Source organism: Lonchura striata, chromosome 1A (genome assembly GCF_050655825.1).
Source record: "Lonchura striata isolate lonStrDom1 chromosome 1A, ASM5065582v1, whole genome shotgun sequence".
Classification (NCBI taxonomy): domain Eukaryota; kingdom Metazoa; phylum Chordata; class Aves; order Passeriformes; family Estrildidae; genus Lonchura; species Lonchura striata.
In genome coordinates, this window is record NC_140741.1 from 32,997,026 (window position 1) to 33,013,533 (window position 16,508).

At 38.2% G+C, this 16,508-nt stretch overlaps 1 protein-coding gene across 5 annotated transcripts in view; it reads right to left on the reverse strand.

Annotated features, from left to right (window-relative positions):
* Positions 1 to 16,508, reverse strand: part of IL17REL (interleukin 17 receptor E like) — a 54,478-nt gene that overhangs the window by 36,747 nt on the left and 1,223 nt on the right. Inside the window, exon 1 of one of the 5 annotated variants that reach the window (XM_085569302.1) lies at positions 4,031 to 6,389. The exons of the other annotated variants lie outside the window; for them this stretch is intronic. The gene's annotated coding sequence lies outside the window, so the exon portion shown is untranslated. Of the gene's footprint in view, positions 1 to 4,030; positions 6,390 to 16,508 lie in introns of those variants that run through there. 5 annotated transcript variants of the gene reach the window in all.

Here is a 16,508-nt window from a genome sequence, read left to right on the forward strand (position 1 = left end):
TTACTTCCCATTCCTACTGACCAAGACTTCATAAAACTCTAAAATGGATTTGTTCACACCAGAGCAAAGAAACCAAATGATTTTATAACAGAAGATATCTAAAACATTATTAAACATATGTGATTTTTAGAAGATCGTACTAGAAAGGAAGCACTATGGCAATTGCAAAGGAAGTCTAGAAAGAGGACTTTTTATTTCAGACATCTGGCTTAAACACTGAAAATAAAATTACTCAGCCACAGTACTTATTGTGTTCTAGAGAAAGTGTCTTTGTAAGAGGCAAAGTGAACCTGGCATTGAGATTTTAACAAGCTTCCAGCTATCTTTCAGACAGACTACATCCATTCTCCCAGTAAAAAAAAAAAAAAAAAAAAAAAAAAAAAAAAAAAATTTAACCACACACTAAAATTTTGTACAGTACAAAAATAACAAATCTTACTTTGACTGCTAAGTATGACATTATAAAGAAAGGCTATTCCTTAGCCAGCAAACACTGTTTGCTGCTGTTCTGGCATAGCCCTTATACCAGTATTCTTTTCCATACAGAATATATGTTCCTATGTTCTTCCCTTTAAAAGCAGTGTCCTGTTGACAGAGATACTTTTGTCACACCCACAAAAATAGCAGGCAGCACCTTCTCTCCTCTGCTCTCAAATGGGCTGGCAGCTCTCAGTCCTTTTAAAACATTTTAGGATCTTGTCAACAAGCCAGCAACCTGTGAGCTTTAGAGACAGCAAAAGTCTTCTGGTGGACATTTAAAAGCTCTTGAATTCAAACACAACAATTGAAAGGAGGCTACAGCCTGGGCAAGCATAACTCTTGCTTGGTTTTCCAGGAGGCTTTCATCCACAGGGTATCCTGTGCTCCACAGAAATAAAGCTGTGGAGCAAAACCATATTATTGCTGCAGGTGAGAAATGGCAGCATATTCTGTCCCCTGTGGCAGCTGCCTGGGGTACCTGAGAAGTGTGTCCTGTCCTTCATGGCAGCTTTTCATTTGAGCTAAATAAGTGCCTTCTTAAAGGAGGCCTTTGGAAAACCAGTGACCACTGTCTAACCTGTATCAGTTCCCATTCTTCTGTCCTTTTGGCAGTCCTATTTTTTAACAATCACTTTTGGACATAAGTTGTCATCTTCTACTGTTGGCAATTTGATACTATGACTCAAAAAAAGTGCAAATGCATAAAGGTGGTATTTTAAACCACATTTTATAATAAGACCATTGTGGTCATATACTGTCCTAGACTAAAGATTAGAAAAATGTTTTGTGACATTTTTAAAGATATCGGTTTGGCTGCTTCTACAGCATAATACATTGACACTCAAATTAGGGCCTGTTGCAACAGACAAGGCATAATGGTTTTAAATTAAAAGAGGGTTGATTTAGATCAGATGTAAGTAAGAAAATGTTTTACAGTGAGGGTGGTGGAAATATTCAAGGCCAGGTTGGATGGGGCTCAGAGTTCCCTGACCCAGCTGGAGCTATCCCTGCTCACCACAGGGGACTAGGTGACCTTTAAAGTTCCCTTCCAGCCCAAACCATTTCATGATTCTATAAAGCATACCAAACTTCTTTACATAGTTGTTCTAAAACTGGGATACTTCTATTTCAAAGGTTTTATAATTTCCTCAAATCCCCATGAAAAACTGAAAATGGTAACTGATAAAACCTAATTTCTGCTGTATCATAGAAATACTTGTTATTTATTATTTCTGTAAGGAACTGCTGGATCAACTAATTTCTCAGTCATTATTTACTGGGAGAAATTAATCTCTCATGAGGCTGATCATTCAGCAAATTACTTCCATGTTTTTAACTTCCCATTTTGCAGCCAGACTGTTGAAAATATTTTGGTTAGGTGGCTTGACATAGTTCCTAATTGCCAGTCAAAATTTCTTAGAACAGCATCTTTAACTTCTCTAACCATTCTTTCTGGTTATAACCTTAGTGCAAAAAATACATTTAAAAAAATCAAGACCACAATGAATTGAACAATAAAAAATCTCACAAAAATCAGAGGATTCAGCCTTTTAATTAGAGGAGGTCATCCCCCTGTTGTGAAACCTGAAAAATGAAAACTGAATGTAAAATAATTAAATTACATATATTGCAGGGGGAAAAACAAAACATCCACTTCTGTCGGCTATGGCATGATAAAAAAATTCACTTATACCTAAGTCCTAATTAATTACTGGTTTTCACTATTGCATAGAGGAATCCTATCATCTGAACCCTTACATTTATTTTCTTGACTTTTCCACAGGAAATAAAGAAACATGCTTCTGTGACTTTTGATCTGGTAAGATGTTTTGTCATCCTTGGGCACTTGGTTGTGTCCTGGGTGAGGAGTTGTTGGGAAGGTTTATATAAATAATCAAATATTTGCACAAACACTTCCCAGTTACAGCAACATTTTGTCATAGCCCAATTTCTTATTTTTTTGAGAAGTGTTTATTTTTATTGTACAATACCAAGTGGGTGGGGGTGGCATTTTCTTTTACAATCACTTTGCAAAACAGTCCAAAGAGACCATTTTTCTGAAAGAATAACTCAAATGAATTAACCAAGTTCCTCTCTCACTTTCTATATCTTTTGTTTTCAGGAATTTTCAGTGATGAGTGCAATAGAAAAACATAACACACTAAAACAGGAATGGAAATTTTCTTCCCCTTTTACAAATGCCAAGGGCATCTTTTATGCAAAAATAAGATCCTGAACATGATAGTACATTTTACACCTATACAGGGAGAATTTTTGATTCATATCTTCTTTGGCAAAGAGCCTAAGTAAAATATACTTACACAATGCACAAACAGTTAGGGGTTTTCCTATTTCTCTGGGGTTTTCCCCATTTGTGGTATTTCTCAACTATAGATAGAGGTTATCTGAACAGGCACCACCAGCATGCAGCATTCTGAATAGAAGACGTGGTGCCAACTTTTTAGCTAGCACAGCAACTTCTCCCCAATCTAAGACAATTGTAATATCCCATTGTTCTAATGGCTGTAGAGAAGAGAGTGAGATCAGCAGAGGAAGACTTGGATTAGGAGTACAGAGAGTGTTTTCATGAATTAAAATTGCCAAGAAAAAGAAACAAAGATCAAATCTGCTTCCCATTTCCTCTCATATCTTCAGGCATTAAATCAAGAGCAGAATTGTGGAAATTCCTCCCTGGATGTTCTGTCATGCAGGAAAGAGTCTGAGGAAAATTTGGGTTCACAGTCTGTTAGTTCTGTTGAACCTCATTCATAGCAGAGCTGGTGGTATCTCTTCCACAACTCTATAAGAAGCCTGAAAATTCCTTAAAATATATTCTTTGCTTGGGACCAGGTTGACAGCCATTTACCATTCATTCATTAAGACACCTACATGAGTCAGTGAATGCAGAATCCTCCCTTTTGAGTGGTGCTCACTGGCAAAGCTATTAGCTACATTTCTATCTTAAGTTCAGTTGTCAGAGAAGGCAGAGAGAAAGGAACATGACCATATTCTAATGTTTCCCTTTATCCCACAGGTACCATATAATCTAATCCCTTTTAAAAACTGCTGAAGCATCATTTTAAAATCACTCAGGCTTTCATGTGCACTGCTGTGAGAGCCAGGGCTATTCCAGAAGATCTGTTGTCTACTAGCATCAAACCTTTTAATTTCTTACATGAACACAATAATGGTTAGCTTCTACTGATTTCTGATTACTCCTTCTCTTTTCACTTAAAGGGATGTTTTCCACCCTGGAATTTACATTCATTTATCTTCAAGCAGTAATATACCTTTTCGAAGCTTTTTTTGTGAGACTGTAAAAGCCATGCTCTTTTACTCCTCTCTAATAAACCAGACTTTACGTATAACCACCACCCTTCTCAGCAACTTCTACTTCAATGTATCTGTCCAAATTGAGTGACCAGAACGATCCGTAGCTGTGAAGACACTGGGGCTCATTTTGTGCCTTATAAAGTCATACTAATCTTTGTCTCAGTTGGGAACACCACAGCCATGCCATATCCTCCACCACAGAGGGGGAGCTACTTACCCCTGCTGTGTGAACAATCCAACAGCAGCTTTCCTTTCTGCAGCTGTCCACCCATTCAGCTCACAGAGAGAGGAGCCCACAGATGCTGGTCCATTAGAGTTCTCAGTGATTTCTCATGGCCTCTAGTAAAAAACTTGGCATGCCAGTGTGATCCCAATCACCTCCATAAGGAAAGGTTCTTTGGGCAGTGGACAGCCACTGTCAAAGTTTTATGCATCTCCACCATTTAAGAACTTTGGATGGAAACAGAGAGGATTCAGAGCTCAAAAGCTCCACAGAGCATCAACAAATCACTGTAATTCCTTTCACAGAGATATTCAGGCCCAGAAACTATCTAGGGATTACTTTATGGAGGGAAATAACTGAGTATGTTTTAGCTTTATCCAGAGCTATTTTCATAGATAAAGGTCATAATGCTTTTGCAATTTACATATCATTGATGCTGATGGGGACTGGAACCTCACAGAACTTTTCTCATTATGTTCTTAGAAAGCTCACTGCTGTATTTATCTTACCAAATGTAGAGAAACAGAATTCTTTATAGTAAAATAAAGCATAGTGATAACATAGTGATTCCTGTCCCACTGAAATAAGACTTAACTATATCATGGTCAAGTACTTACACAAAAAATTGGAAGTGAGTGAAAAGGAAAAATAATAGACCTCCAAAATATACTTGGCAAGTGAATTAAATTGTGGTTATATTTACCAAGAACCAGAGAAATTGCAATGATTAATATACTTAATATGAAAATTTAGAACAGTTAAAAATTTGTAGTTAGTACAGCTGATACAGTGCCCTTAAAAGACCTTTTCTGTAAAGGAGCATCTGTATGTGTTTTGGCATCACATGTAATTATTCTCATTGCCAAGGTAAAACTATGTTACTAATGACAGTTTTCAATTTTTGCCAAACTACGAGGTTGCTCTTCAGCTTTTACTGACAATGTGGTGATCTGATACATGTGAGTAGTGTGCAGTGGGATTAGCTAAGCATAGATGGAAACATTTGTACTGTAATTCATGCAGAAAAGAAACAGGCACCCAAACTTATGGCAAAGCATTATTTTGGACTACTTTAAACTACAAAAACACCTGGATGCTGCTGGATTGTTTTACAGAATGCTAAAAACAAAACATCTGAGTTATGTCTACACATTATCCAGCTCCAGGTCATTTCCCTGTGTGTTCCAAGTGGAATGAAAAACATCCCATCACATTAGTGCAGTGATGAATCTGAAAGAATAATTGCTGCTGAGAGGTGGGATATGAAGCTCAGGCTCAGCACAGTGCTAACGAGGTCATGCACATTTTGGATGAGAGCTGGCCTGAGTCTGGCAGGGCAAGGAACATCTGGCTGTGTTCAGGCTCTGCTGATGGGCTCTGAGCTGATCAGTGAAACAGCCAGGAACAAACAGGCAAGACATGATTGTGTTTACTGAAGATTATTGGACACTCTCCAGTAAGACCTCACAGGGATCTCAAGCAGAGACTGTTTACCAGCTGTCATTGCACTGCCTTCCATTTCACATGTAAATGCAAAGGTACAGACCCTGTCTTCCACAATCTGCTCCTTATCACAGGGCCAACACCTCCATCACAGCTTAGCAGCACTTCAGGAGTGCAGGAGCACATGACTAAGACCTTCAGCCCCCTTATATTTTCATCCTTCTGTTTACCTGCTGTTAGTCAAGTATAGCAGAGATTTCTGTTTTCCAGGCAGTATGCATTTCCTCCTCCACTGACTGATGCAGAGGAACCCTGATCCTATATTTTTACTGCACTGTTCCATATGTTATCAGTACTGCACGTGGCACATAATATCTTCTGGCCCTCGCAGTGGGTACATGGCTGAATCCTTCTCACAGAGCAGAACAACTGGAAGAGTTAGCACAGTAATTTCTCAAAACTTTTGGCAGTGACACACATTTCTCCTACAAGTAAATGGCCAGACAAAACAATATTGCTTTGAGATCTCTCAACTGGGAAGAATATTCCCTGCTTCTTTTTTTTTTAATTAATTTTATTTAAAAGTAATACTGAGATACATAAAAGGACCTACATATAAACTACTTGGTTTTAAATTTATTGGACCAAAGGGAGCTATGACTGCCTAAAATAAAAGCTGCGTGCTCTATTGTATGCTTCAGCTCCAGGACTAGAAGCAGAATTTTCTTGAAGCAACAGTATGCGTTAACTTCTTTCTTTTAGACATTAAAAGAACAAAAAAAAAAAATTGTCAATCATTCTGATGTCATGTTTTCTACAAGTTGTTAACAAAACAGAATAGTGAACAATAGACTCAGTAAAATTAAAATGTACTTTGACTGCCATACCATCAGCTGGTATAAATCAGCACCATCCCATGCACAGACTGTCCAAAATTTCAGACCACTCAGCTACATGAAAGGAGAACTAATCTACCAAATCAGCACTTCTAGTATAACAATGAGACAGGGACACTCTGACACAACATTAATTATTTCAATTACTTACTGGAAATTTCATACAGGGAATGATAAAATGGAATCCAAGAAATGTAGGGTGGAAGGCACCAAGTCCAGCTTCCTGCTAGAAGCAGTACTGTCACCAGCACCAGATGAAGTCAGCAATTATTTTGGTCATTTCTGGAAAAACTGGAGGACACAGATTCTACAAGCCCTCCAGTGAACCATGTGCTTTGAGGTTAGGATGTTATAATGATTTTTGTAGCACAAAACAGGCTACGAGAAAAAAGCTCCCTCAGCAACTCTGACAGAACTGAGACTAGCAGCCTCAGAGGTGACTGGAATCAGTGGGCCATAAGATTGTCATAGAAAAGAACAGAGACAAAATAAAAATATAGCAAGAATTCAAGTAAATGTTATAAGAACATACTCTCCAGGACAGAATTGCTCCTCCTGCTGCTGGAGACAGTAATTATTTCATTTGGAAATATGTATTTTTATTTTTGCCTGAAGATACTTTTCTATTCTTGTTACCATCTTCTCATATATCCTAACACTATTGCTCAGCAAAAAGAGACACACTGCAGGCCTTGTTTTCCAGTGCTCTGGCATACACAGCAAAGCCCTCATTGTTTTGCTCTAGGCAACTATTCTTTTAATATATGTCTAGAGTCAGTCCCAGGAGCAGCAGTCAGTGCTCAGCTGTACACTGTGAAATTTATAAATGAAAAATGCCACACTGCTCACATTTATAAATTGTGATGGACTTTGGTTGGGTGAGACACATTCCACTGATTCAAATGAACTCTGAATCTGATGCAAGTAGGGATGCATTATTTCACCTGTTGTGGTGAGTTGCCCCTGATGGATGCCAGGTGCCTCTGTCACCCCCTTCCACCACTGGACAGGGAATAGGAAATGTAACTAAAGGCTCCTGGTTCAAGATAAGGACAAGGAGAGATCTCCCAACAATTGCCATCATAGGCAAAATAGACTCAGATTGGGGAAATTAGTTTAATTTATTCCAAATTAAAATCAGAGTAAGTTAATGAGAAAATAAAGAACAAACCTTAAAGCACCTTCTTCCCACCCATCCCTTCTTTACAGACTCAGCTTCACTCTTGTCCACCTTCTCCCCCTCTGCAGTTCAGGGGAACAAGGAAGGAGGGCTCAGTCAGTTCATCACACATCACATCATCATCGTCTCTGCCACTCCTTCCTTCTCAGGGAGAGGACTCCTTATACTATTCCTCCTTCCCCTGCTCCAGCAAGGGGTCCCTCCCACAGGAGACAGACCTTCACAAACTTCTTCACAGTGATTCCTTCCATGGGCTGAAGTTCTTCATGAACTTTTGCAGAGTGGATCCCTCCCACAAGGTGCAGCCTTTCAGGAACAGACTGCTCCAGGGCAGGTCCCCCCCAGGGTGACAAATCCTGCCAGCAAACCTGCTGCAGTGTGGCTCCTCTCTCCACAGGCCACAGGTCCTGCCAGGAGCCTGCTCCACCATAGGCTTCCCACGGGGTCCCAATCTCCTTAAGGCATCCATTTCCTCCATCAGGGGATAACAGACAGCTGATATCCCAGAAGATAACTCCATCACTGATGGTCTCAACCTTGGCCAGTGGTGGGTCTGTCTTGGAGCTGGCTGTCAGCTTCTTACAGAATCCACCCCAGCTCAGCTACCAAAGATTTCCAAACCCAACACACCTATGCAAACATCAGCTTTGCCCATGAGAAAAGAGTCACGTAATTCCCAAGTAAGGTAATTTCTCCGTGAGGATTTTGCATTAGTGGGTAGTGAAATAAAGCAAAAGTTTTCAGCCATTTTCAAAAAGATTAAGTCAGCCAGTCTAAAAGAGGGCTCAGGTACTTGAAATATAATTTTAGCAAACTGTGGTGATCTCAGCTCAACACCATGATCCATAATACCCAATTAATTGACACACAACACCAGAGGCACTTAAGCCTATTAGACAGCTCCTTTCCTGATCTGAAATACCCCTGGATACATGCAATTTGGGGTTTAGTTTGTGACCAGAACACTGGCATGACCTCTAGCTCGTGTCAGGGGTAGCATACACTCATAGTGAGACACATCCATATCACTCAGCATAGCAGGCAGCTGGAGATTTAATAGTAACAGAATAAAACTAACAAAGCCTCCTTCAAACTGTAAATATTAGTAAAGGAATGCAGAATATGGGCATTCTCCGCCTTTTATACTCCAGCTTTCAAGTTTCAAGGGACCACCAGGTTCAACATCCTCCTTAAACTGAAGCAGTTCTGAGCTGCCTGTTTGCCACACTGCCTGGTCAATGAGAGGGTTTCCCAGGCCTCCCACCAAAGCAGTGGGAGTGTGCAGAGGGGAAATAGAAGAATGCTGGTCTGAGTGAAAATTGTAAGCTGAGTTTTTTGAGTACTTTCAACATTCACATGGGAGATCTGTTTCCTACTTGCCTTTTATTCTAAGCAGTGATCAGAAACTGAAACTTTGGAAGAGTAGCTCTCAGCAGCTGCTCCACAAGAGAACATCTTCTTTGTGGAAGTGAGTTTCCACAAAGAAAAAATTTCACTCGTAGCTCAGGTCTGTGAGCTCTAGAGAGTGGAAATCAGATTAACTGGGTGCTTAACTCTTTCCATTGCCTTTCCTGATGCAGCACCTTGCTGAGTATGCAGGTTTCTCATACTGCCCTGACAAGTCTCCAATGCTTTCTCCTGATCTCCACTGAATCTGTATTTAATAACCTGGAACCACAGGAACACAGCAGCATCACAAAATGGGTGAATGTTCTAGACACTACCCTGAAATGTTGGAGGTGCAGGAACTTAAAAACAAAAAAGAATTTTCTAACCCTGCCATCATGGATCACAAACTCATAGTAAAATTTAGAAAAACATAGCACACTTGGCAAAAATTTCTTATAACAATTTCAAGACTTTGGAGGCCACATTTCAGGGTTGAGACTCCAACACAGGAGCACGTTTCTGGGTTTTGCAGCTTCAATTAAAATGATGATTCTCCCTCTTCTCCTTAAAAATAAGAAAATCTCAAATCTAAATAATTATGGAACTACCCCTGATTATACCACTTCCAGGTGAGAAGTAACTTTTAACGCTGACTTTGTTTTTATTTTAGCCTTAGCTTGTTATGTTGTGTAAGGATGTAAGGCCACTCAGGACATGGTAGAAGCCATAGTAGTCTCAGATGACTGTCCTGGGAGGCTTCTGCATTCCTGCCTGGTGCCTCAGCATCAGGAATTGCTTCTATTAAAGACAATGCTAATTATATAGAGCCTGATTGGCTCTAAAAGTGCTTACTTGAGTTACAAAAACATTCTAGCCACAACAAAATGAGGGAAATATTAATATATGAAAATTTTTTAGCTGTATTATTGAAAATTTTTGAGAGAGAACTGTTTCCTGGCTATTCATATTTGCATTATTATGATGATGTCTGAGAGTCTGAATCCTGCATCAGAAACCCTATACCAGGGTTCTATCCCTACATATATGCCTTTGCTCTCCTATCAAGAACAAGAAAAGCCAAAATCACCTTTCCCTAAAATAATTAGCTGTGCGAGTACATGAGTAATTTTAAAAATTCAAGATTTATTGTGTAGAGACACCCTACTGAGAATATCTCGTGTGCATTTTAGCTGAAACATTTGTAGTTTGAGGTAATTGATAGAGAAGCTAATTATATATAAATCTGGAAAATTTAAAGAGAAAAAAATCATATCCAATATGAATTGATGATTTGAAATGTCATTACATATGCCTATTTCTCAAAATTTTTATTCATCATAATTTAATGGGGTAAATAATAATTTTGTGGGGGTATGGAGAAGGGAGAAAAAACTGTGGAATAATCACAATGTACAATCTACAATGTTGTTTATATGACTCATAATCTCTGAAAATATGCAGAAATTATTGAAATTTACCACACTTATTCAAAGCAACTACGTTGAAACATTTACTTGCAAGAGAAAGACCTACAGGTAATTTGCAAATTAAAACTAAAACTCTCTTAATTTTTGCATAGACACTTTTACCTTTTTATAATGTATCCTCCTTGTACTGTAGTTGCTAAACTTAGCGCAGAGCAATTAATGGAGGCAGAGGTCCAAGAGAAGGGTTTCTAAAGAAGCAGGATCCTACTAATTTTACAACAACTAAGTAAATCTATCAGTGTTCACTACTTTCATATGTTGCTTTACACTATGCCTCATTTTAAATGATAGCACTTACTGAAAACCACCTATGCCATACATTTGCTTGAAAACTGTATGTGATTTTTCACCTCTAAGTGGAAGGGAAAATAGGCTACAAAGGCAGACTGAATGGTAACACAGATCTGACCATGCTCTAAAAATTATTCTGTTGTATCATATATAAATATAATATGTTGCAAATGAGGAGGGAAAACCCCAAAGAACATATATTACTTATCAAAACTAAGCATGATGCATCACACTATAATGGTAACAGCAATTATGAAAAATTATAACTATGACATCAAAATACAAGAAGCAATGGAGAAAAATCACTAGTCATAGAAAAAAGAACAGCATGTCAGAAATGAGGAAGTGGGCAAAAGATGAAGGAAGTTTGCATATGTAGGGATAAAAGGGAGAAATAAAACTGGATACGGTGAAAAATCTTAACTGCAATAAATTCTATTTACTCAAAGTTTTTCCAAGAAAAGATAATGAATGTACCTCTAGTATGGTACAATGTTGTTTATGTGATTCATACTCTGAAAATATGCAGACAAGTAGAGGCAATAGCAAGACAAACAGTTTTCCAGGAATTATGGAAATTTACCACACTTATTCAAAACAAGTATGTTGAAACATTTCCTTGCAAGAGAAAGACCCACAGGTAATTTGCAGATTAAAACTAAAATTCTCTTCATTTTTGAATAGACACTTCCTGAATGAGATTGCAAGTCCTGTACTGTTTTCATGGTGCGTCCTGTATTTTGCATGCTGGAAGGACAAGACATGCCATAGAGCAAAACAGGTCTTCAGCTCTGATGACTGTTCCAAAGGATTAAATCAAATATGGTTTGAAGGACCATCTGTAGATCCCACAAAAGAAAAGTGGATGGATGGATGGATGAATGAATGGATGAATGAATGAATGAATGAATGAATGAATGAATGAATGAATGAAAGCAGAGATACTTGTCTTAGAAAAAAACTCAAGATGTCATCTACTCTACATTTCTGCCTTTGTAAGAAAGACCTTTATCTGAGACATATGTGAGCTATATTAAACATATCTCAGCTGTATTTTCTTAGTGTGTATGGAGGCCTCTATAAGTTCCACAGGCAATCCATCCCAGTGCTCAGCATCACTAGTTATTGTGATTTTTCTGTCTATTCATGACCTCAGAAAATTCAGGTCCAGTGAATTCCTATGGTTGTGAATGCAGGCATAGTGCTGTAATGTGTCTGTATCACTACTGAGTATACATTAATTTACTGGTTCTGTGATCATTCCCAGATAAGTAGTTCAGAGGTGGTCTGAAATTTTCTCAGCAACACACTGCAGTTTGGGGCATACTTTCTGGTTTCTATTTTAAGGTGGCAAATAATTTCCTGGTTTTCAAAATATAGCCAATAAATATTAATAAAATCAGGGAAAAAAATATAAGGAAATAGATTTTTCTGACAGTATGAAAACTACTATGAAAACAACTGTAAGAGGTTGTTATAGAAAACCTAGGGATCTCTTTTGGGGATAATGGTAATGAAACTCATAGAAGTTCAAATGTGGGATCCTGGTTTGAACAACCACTAAGCCACAATACAGCACACAGAAAAGTATGGCTCCCAGAAATCAAATTATTTTTAGGCAGAGATAGGAGGAAACTCCTTTCTTAGGTCTAAATCTATTCATCCATCCATCCATCCATCCATCCATCCATCCATCCATCCATCCATCCATCCACCAGCAAAGCCTATCATTTCAAAGCTGAGCCAAAAAGCCCAGAGAGCACCCAAACCTATCCTTAGAAAGAGGTCTTTTAAACCTTTTTTGGTCCTTCTCATTTTTGATCATCCCTGGTTCTCTCCTGCATTCTGGCAGGAGAGGAAGAATAGAGTGGTATAAATAGACATGACAATGTAACAGATACAGCACCACCAGCTCCACAAAGGTACAAATTAAATTGTTCCTAGACCTTACTGCAAGAGTTCCAGCTAGGTCACACCACGTGGCCTCGTTAAAGTTTTTACCACTCCTAGAAAACCTGTCCCACCCAGATTTGATCAAATTACAGGTAGTTTTCCAACTGCAAAGCAGTAAAATGGCTGTGGAAAGTACCTACTTCCAAGTCTCTATACCAACTAAGTTTTGGGTCCAAATGGAGCTGAAGGACAGATCAGATCCCTAAGATTAGGGCTGAGAGAGATATGTAAGCTAAAATTCACTGCCAGTAATAAAAGCCAGCTGCTCCGATCTTCTGCTGAGCTTGCTTATATATCCCTTTTTGAGTTTATCAAATATGTGTCTCCTGCTATTTGCAGGAGATTATATACTGATTGCACATAACTGATGCTGATCTCTCCTGGTGAATCTTCTAGCACTGCCTCGTGTTTCAGCTCCAAGACACTTTGTCAGGTCCAGTTCCAACACCTGTTAAGTCTGTGCCCCCAACTTTCATGACTGCTTGTATTCTGTGTTTGCTATTCCAGTGGCTAGTGTCTTTCCAGACCTTGCAACATTTTTCTGGAATTCCTGAGGAAGAGAGAAGGGAAAAAGCCCAAAAGCTACCATGACATTTTTTTTGCAAGTTCTGAATTGCAGAGCTTTCTCCATCTCCACCTTTCTTATAGGAGCTGGTGGTGGTACATGCTGTATCACTGAGAAACACTGCAGTAAGTCCCTGTTTGTACCTGTCACTGGCTGTCTCCTTCTCAGGGGAGGAGGAGATGCGACAGCACCCAACTAGTGGCATAGGACACAACAGGAAGCTATCTTATATCATTGCCAAGCTCTTTTTGACCCAAAGAGCAAAAGTGAATCACTGTCCAAGAGATAAGCTGCCCAAACATGCTGAATTGCAGCTCTTCTAACCACCAGCAGAGAAGGCAAGCAAAGATACCAAAGCAAATGGGTTAATATCACTCTAATGCAATGACTCAATATGACTGAGCCCCTTAAGTTCTAACTAATGACTACTTAACTCATAATTATAATATTCAAAGCAGTTAATGAAAACATATAATTAAGACACACCACACAGGAAGGTCAGAACTCTGTTGTACTTGTGAAAACCAGAGAAATGAAATTACTTGAAGAGAGCCACACAAGTGGTTCGATAACAGGCAGAGAAGTAGACCCCAGGCTTTCTGTCTGGGGCATGCTCTCCTGGATTATACTGCATCTCAGCAAATATTAGCAAAGGATATGTTTTATATTTTTATGCATCCCCTTCAGTCATCAGATATATTAATGCATACCCAAAAAATTCTCTGTTGAATTGTATTCCTATGATGGGATTTCATGATGTATCTCTCTCACTCACTCTGAGGAAGCCAGGTCTTTGATCAGTCTCTTTAGACATCTACCATGTCTAAAATTACATTTTCCATCAGATTTTAGAGGACAATTGACTCATGTCACTCACATAACCATGTCCATTCTCTAAAGGCTTGGGATCACTTTTAAAGCATTAATTGCTTAATAATGAACAAAGAATAGCAATTTATGTCAGCTGACTTTGTGGACTAAGGGGTACACTATATCATTGGCTTTGCAGTGTGAATATTCATGGTATTCAGCAAAACCGGACTGATCCATTGATCCATGGTATAAATATCCAGTAAAGAAACACCATGTATTTTGATTATGAATAGCAGGAACAAGCAGCAGTTATATATCAAGGATTCACTGCCAATAACCTCTATAATTAGAGGGAAATCCCAGATTCAGTTTAGTGGTTTTTTTCTTTATCCATAGACTTTGGAAATATTACTGCATTAAATGGCAGACAATTCAAATAATATTTCAGTGTTCTGGGGAGTATTTTTTAAATGTAGTACTCTTGATCTTTACCAGCTGTTGAACCAAATTTGGCATAAGTATATTTCTTTGTGTACAGCCTGCAAACAATGTGGATTGTAAAATGAGTAGGGCACAAACCCAATTTCAATTGTAGGCTGGGATTCCCCTATGTTTTTACAGGGAAACTTGTTTGATAACTGTGTTTCCTATTTGGTGGGGCATTATGGAGATTATGCCCATAGCATTTAATCTTTGAATACTAGAATACCACATGAGCTCTAAAGCCAAGCTATTAAAATAAAAAAGAAGAAATAAATCATAACATATAATAAAAGCTTAGCTGTTCATTTGCCATCATTCAACCCACAGCTGTATATTTTTCATGCTGTTTAAAATTTCACATAATACTGGCACAAACTGCCAATGTATTTTTTTTCCTTTCCTGTACTGAACAGATGCACAGTTTTTGTTACAGTAATGAAACCTGAATATTGCCTTACACAAGGCAACACAAGGATATCTTGCTGAATATCCATGGTAAATTAAGAATATTTCATAAAGTTGTGGTAAGAGTTCAGTGCATATGTTTAGCAAGTCATATGCCTCAAAATAGTTACTATTTGCCTCCTAAGTACAACCAGTGCTTTACTCTGATAAGGAGTACCCATGGAGGTCAAAACTGCTCACAAATATCTAGTGGACACAGCCACACTAAAATCTAGTCTACTGGTCAAACTCAACAGTTTCAGGTATTAAACCTGCTAAAAAGCTTCTGACAATACCCAATGTTTGAAAAACACAGAAAAATGCAAATTATTGCTTTTCATAACCCTATTGCTTTATGAAGAACGACACAGCTTCAAGTTTGAATGCAAAAGAGAAATTTACTGTACAAGTATCTGGGAAAACTTCATGAGAAAAAAAAATTCTATAATGTTCACTTGTAACACGGCAGCTGCAGAAATCTCTAATAGTTTTAAATCTACAATATCTCATTATCATATTAAGGAAATTGCTAGAAATGAGTTATTGATTCTCTACTTTGGGATCTGATGTAATATAGCAGAAGGAAGTACACACATATTTCACACAGACAAAGGCAAACTGCAACCCCTGACTAGTGCCCCTATGAACAACTCTGAGTTGTTCATAGGGAAGATTGACTGCTCCCTTTTAGAATAACTCATGAGCTGGATTGAGCCCACAAATCATCATCAGTTATGCAAAGAAATTGAAGTTACTTTCAAAGGAAAAGGAGGAAGAAGTTTCCTCTAACAAGCTAGTCATGAGATTCTAAAGTTCATGTAGCTAAAGTGCTTTGCACTAGATTGAAAATGCTATGCTGGAAGCAATTTATCCTGTTGAGATCATTATTGTTCCTTCTGAGAAAACATTTTTGTCTTAAAAAGTCATTAATGCATTCAAGATTCTACTGAATACAACTAGCAGAAACATCACATAGAACATGAACTGAATCCTGTCCCTTATATCACAAATAATGGATTGATTCTGCTACACTGGAAACAATGTATTTCCCCTGTATAAGAAAAATAAGACACACCTTTCTCAGTTAATCAGTTGAAAAAGTGTAAGACACACCCTTGAAGGTAAAGAAAGGGATCCAGTTTGCCAAACCTTAGGGTCGTGTCTGTAGGCAATTAGTGAATCAGTCTTTGTGACATAACACCTAAGGTTTGACAGATACCCTTTAGGGTCCCCAGAGGTAAATCCTATCCCCTAGACTGAAACCCATCATAAGAGGTTGATGGTGATTTTTACATGCTGAGTCTGATAGTCCTTCACGCTTTGAATCATTTATATTTTAAACTCTCATTGCAGAAGACCAAGGTGCATAAATTATTTTAAATACATGTGTATTTGCAATCATGAATATAAGTACGTAAAAATTCTTGAAAAGTATTCGGGTGCATCTAGAGATTAATCTCTTATGGTTATATTTTATTATTCTAAAAACATCTAAGTAACTAGGGACTCCAAACCTTGAATACAGAAA